The following is a 6,000-nucleotide window of genomic DNA, read 5'->3' on the forward strand; positions in this document are numbered from 1 at the left end:
ATATTTGGAATATATAGAGATGAAGTATAGGAATAACATTTTGAAGTATTTTTTAAAGTTCAGTTATTGGTTATCTAATTCTATTTCACATCCTTTATCAGCAACAAAACTGGGAGTTCATGCTAAAATGTTGTAGAGAAAGGATGATAAATTATCATATACTACTGCAAAATAAGCTAATTCATGACATTTAAATTCTAGGTAAGCTTGGAATTCTTAGCTATTGCTATGAGGAAAAGTTTTTGTGTGGCAAGAACCTGATTTTTTTTTTTTTTTAATTTAAGTGTTTAAGCCTTACAAAGTTCCAAGATAAACCATATGGTGTACATGAAGAGGTAGTATATGCTATCACATAAATCAGATTTTCCAAAAAATCTTGGTTTGGGAAGCAGAAGGGAATGTACTGAGAAGTCCTATACCCTGTACCCTGTACCCATTCCCCAGACCCACATTTCTGCAGACCTCATCTGTTGAAGAAGGGATTATGAAACTGGTACACGAATTTCAGTATCTGAGCGCAAATGAGATGTGTATCTTTCTTTTTTAGGGGAGTCCATGAAATAATTAAGATCTAGAACAAACTTCCCCCCAAAATCTACTCAACAACCATGTGATGATCTAGGAGTGACGGATGTAGTGGCATGGAGTGCCTAAAGAATAGTTCAAAAACAGTCTGTTATATTTTCTAAGGTCCCAGAATGACAGAGACCAAAATCTAACATTTTTACACCCTCAAGAGAGAATGAAAGCCCAATAAAATGTGAATATCTGAGGCAGCAAAACAATAAAGGCTAGAGATTTTGCCTTCTTCAGCTTGTGTCCTGAGAACATTATTTTCTCTGTGTGTGGTGTGTATGTGTGTACATGTGTTATTAGAAATGTAGAAAGGCTACGCTACTGTAAGACAAGTGCTGAAATGTTAAGAGTAGTATTCTCTTGGTGGGCAATCATGTATGATTTTTATTTCCTGCTTGTTTCTATAACTTAATTTTCATATATTTCCTTTCTAATAAATTTAAATTAATGTAAAAGCTAAATTGCTAGCTACAAAGATTGCCTGCTTTGTACTTCTTATTATCATAAATTTCTTTTTAATAAATACAAATTAACAATTAAAATTAAGGGGAAAGCTGTGATAATGACACCAAGAACTAAAAGCCAACAGAAGGAATGGGCTTCTTTTCTTGAAGTAATTTACCAGAGACTGAATAAGGTAACTTTTCTTATCCAGCTGGAAAAAGAAAAGAAAAATAATGAAGTAACTTTTCATAATGTGCGAAGACATTCCTTGATTGTAGCCATCAAGGAACATTTGTAAAATTAATCAGGAAAAAAATAGAGAGTTCACCCAATGAAGCAATCTGTTATTTGGAGCAATCTTTAGAAAATTGTCAATAAAAAGAAAGTAACAAATGTGCATAATAATAAAATAACACCAATATTTTAATTATAAAGACCTAAACAAGTTTACAAATTAATGCAGGTAAAAAAAACCAGATAAACAAACATTACCTTTAGCCCATAGCAATAACTTATTATGTTCCTAGATAGTTCATGGCATCCTAAAACTTTCTATGTCAGTAATGGTTAGTCATTACCATCTCCAAATACCCATCCATTTACTCTCAATGTAGTTTCACATAGTTTTAAAGGATGTGACATCCTTTAGTCCTAATTTCCCTGGTATCAGATTATGCTGGCCATTATTTCTTTCCCATAGAAAATAAGAAATTTTGCTGTCTAAATGTATCATGTTAAGTTAATTTCTGTCTGATATCTATTATTCTCCTTTAAACTCGACTATGTTTTTTATTATTTCTGAGAGTTCTTTCTCTCTCTGAATACAGAGGTTAACATTTTTCTACACTAAAATGAGCAACATAGACATAGAACAAAGAACATAGAAACAGAGAGTCGAAGGGTGGTTACCATGGTTCTGGGGCTAAGAGGAATAAAGAGATGTGATCCAATGGTACAAAGTTGTAGTTATAAGAGGAATAAGTTTTGGAGAGCTAATGTACAGCATGATGACCATGAATAGTAACAATGTATTATATACTTGAAATTTGCCGATAGAGTAGATCTTAAGTATTGTTACCACACACACAGAAAAGGTAACTATGTGAGGTGATAAATATGTTAAGAAGTTTGGTTGTACCAATTATTTCACAGTGTAAACATATATCACTACATCACATTGTACTTCATAAATACATACAATTTTCATTTTTCTGCTATACTTCCATCAAGCTGATAAAACACATGTAAATAAAATAAAGCAAATAATTCATCAGGTAAAATAGAAGAGGGGAAGTTGAAGGAAATACTTTGCATAAATAACAGTAAATAAAGCATTAAAAAATTAGAACTTGGCCACGCTTGGTGGTTCACACCTGTAATCCCAGCACTTTGGGAGTCCAGGAGTTTGAGACCAGCCTGGGTGACATCATGAGACTCTGTCTTTACAAAATATACAATAAGAAATTAGCCAGACATGATGGTACCTGCCTGTACTCCCAGTTATTCAGGAGACAGGAGGATTTCTTAAGACCAAGAGTTTGAGGCTGCAGTGAGACATGATTAGGCCACTGCACTCCAGCCCGGAGACCTTGTCTCAGAAAAAACAAAAAAACAAAAAACGGGGGGAACCCTTTTATTTCAAGTCAATAATTACATAGTGCCCCTCTATGTAGTGAAGATAAACATTCCAGTGTTCATAGATCACGTGGTGGAAAGAGTTCAAATGAACTTGTGAAGATAAACCTGGAGAGAATAAGCAGAGCAAATTGAAAAACTACGGCATTGAAGGCTTTGTCCTTTGTCTTTGTGAAGATAATTTTACTTTCTCTATCTCCCTCTGATGTAATATAAGTCATAAAATGTTTGTGACCTTAAAGATCTTCTTAGGTTTAATCCATGGCAATAAGCATAACATAAATAGAAATATACAGACTATGCCTACTCAATGTTCTCCGTTCTGAAGTGCGTAAATCAAGTGTGCTGAAACAATGAATGGAACCCTTTCAGATCCATAAGTTGTAATCACTATTAATTCTCTTTCATTTTTATCATGCCATTCTGTGCTTGATCTTTGTAGAAAAGACACAGAAAACTGTGTTTAGAATATCCAAAAGTCATGAAAAAAAAAAAAAAAAGAACTGCAAATCTCATCAGAACTTCTGTTTTGTGAGGTTCTGGGATCCAGTTTTTCTCACTTGACAGCATTGTTGTAGATAAGCTTTAATTAAATTTTCTGACATTTTACTTGGCTGAACTGAACTTAACCCAGTCAATAGATTTCTATATGTTACTTGAAGTTTGTTTATCTAATAGATGGATTTTAAGTAGAGAGTATATGTAGAAAAACATAAATTAACATGTTGGCCAGAATTACTTATCTCAAGGTAGAATGTCCACCATATGGCTGCTTTGCTCCAAGCTAATATGTTATAATTGAATCATCTCCATATCTAATAAAACAGGAAGTCAAAAGGAATATTCATGTATAATTTAACAAGCATTAGGTCTGTGTAGAAATATTTTATGGCAGAGTAAGGGGAACAATACTGACAGTGTATATCACTATAATGATAAAACATACTGTGAATGATTTGTTTCAAGAATAATGATTGAAGCTCAACTTGCAAATCTAAGGCAAATCAATATTTTAATTTCATTCCTTGATGCATTGATTCCAAAGATTTTAATTTCATTCCTTTAAAGCACTTATTCATATTTGAAAATTCCCCTCCCCAGTGAAAATCATTATCTGCATTCAAACTACTTATATTGTTTGAATATATAAAAATATATAAAACAGAAAGTCAATGCTAGGCACACAATGAAATGCCTTAGAATATTAAGGTCATTCATTAGACGTCATAGAGAAAATTGTAATGTGATTTTGCATATACATTGATAGTGAATAAATGACTAATTTCGCTATATTCACCATATGCACAACATTGGTAGGTATAAATTTTATTTCACAGGCTATGGCTATTAAATTTCAGGATTTTAGAAATCAAGTTACTAAATCACTCAGGATGCATATACACACATCTTTGACATGAGAAACTAAATATAATCAATATTCAGGCAACTGATTACAATCATGGAAGAGGCTCTATATTTACGGTGAAATCTGCTCTATTTTATTATACTAAACCCAGTAAAGCAATATGATGCAGGGCCATAACTAGCCTACTCGAACTATTTTCTCTTATTCATCAATTTCATGAGCAAAACACCATGCACATGGTAATTAAGGCACATGTCTTAAACACAAATAAAATGTAACTCCTAACATTCTACACAAACCTGCTTTACCCATGACCTTTCTCCTTTCTGTTGATGATTATTCCATCCTTCCAGTTGCCCAAGTCAAGTAACCTAGAAGTCATTCTTGACACACCTCTAGTTTTTACGTCCTCCATCTAATTTCTCAAGCAACCCTCTTGTCTCTAATTCCAAAATATACATGGAGTCAAGCGGCTTCTAAGTACTCCCATTTTTAACTCCACTTTCACCTGCATGCTGCAGTAGCTTCCTAGCAGGTCTCCCTGTGTAGCCCCTTCAGCCTACTCTCCACATGGCAGTGAGCCTTTAAAAACCACAAAATCTATAGTTCCTCTTTTTTTTTGAGATGGAGTTTCGCTCTGTCACCCAGGCTGGAGTGTAGTGGCGCGATCTCGGCTCACTGCAACCTCTGCCTCCCAGGTTCAAGAGATTCTCCTGTCTCAGCCTCCCAAGTAGCCAGGATTACAGGCACACGCCACCAAGCCCAGCTAATTTTTTTTGTATTTTCAGTAGAAACAGGGTTTCACTGTGTTGCCCAGGCTAGTCTCGAACTCCTGAGCTCAGGCAATCCACCCACCTCCGCCTCCCAAAGTGCAAGGATTACAGGCCTGAGTCACCTGGCCCGACCTATAGTTCCTCTCTTAAAAACTTTCCAATAGCTTTCAGTTTCATTAGACTGAAACTAAAAAGTTTTTGAAATGAATTGTAAGGCCCCATATGAACTTTGTTTCCAATTCTGAACCTCATTTTCTACCAGAGGCTTGTGATATCAGCTCCCTTGTGTTCCCTCTGATTTTACTTACCTCACGTGGCCAGTGTCATCTACTCAAAACATGAATCAGATGGTGTTTCTCTCTTACTTAAAAATCCTCAGAGCCTTCCTCTTTCTGTAAAAATAAAATCTGAGCTTTTGTATAGCATATGGGCTTCATACTCCCTTATCTACTCTGACCTCATCCCTGGGCATACCAGCTTATTTTATTTTATTTTTTTTTCTCAAACTTGCTAAGCTGACTCCTCCCTCAGAGTTGGTGTAGCCCATTTCATTTGCAGGAAATATACTTCCCCAGATAACTACAGGCCTACTGTTTTCTCCTTTGGATCTTAGCTGAGATCATTTATGTATACTATCTCAGAAAATAGTTATCAACCACATATTATGTACCATTCTTTCTTCATTTTCTCTTATATAACTTATTCTTTTTCACAGCACTTATTGTATTTTTATTTCTTTAATTTTTAAAATTTATTTTAACTCTATCTTCAATGCTAGCTCCAAGAGAATAGGGTCTGCATTTTTTTTCGTGTTCACTACAGTGTCTCCAATACCTAAAACAGCACCTAGCATATAGTAGGTGCTCAATAAACATTACTGAAATCACTAGAAACTCCAAACAATTTTTAAATTCCATAGTTGCTTGATTTTAAGCATGTTTCATTTTCAAGTGGTAAAACATTAAACCAGGAACAACTCATCGCAAATTGTTTCTGATTATCAACTTTCATAAGAAGTATTTCGACCTTTTAGTGAGACAGGAATTTATGTTAAGGCTGATTTATAACTACAGAGCTAGTACTTCTTTTTTTTTCTCATTCATTTTAGGTTTAGAGTAGCTGATCTTCATGAATACTGGATCAGAATCCATAAGCATACTCCCTATAGTGCATGTTTTATTTCTGAAAGCCTGGGGAAGAGGATTT

Source organism: Gorilla gorilla, chromosome 2 (genome assembly GCF_029281585.2).
Source record: "Gorilla gorilla gorilla isolate KB3781 chromosome 2, NHGRI_mGorGor1-v2.1_pri, whole genome shotgun sequence".
Lineage (NCBI taxonomy): Eukaryota > Metazoa > Chordata > Mammalia > Primates > Hominidae > Gorilla > Gorilla gorilla.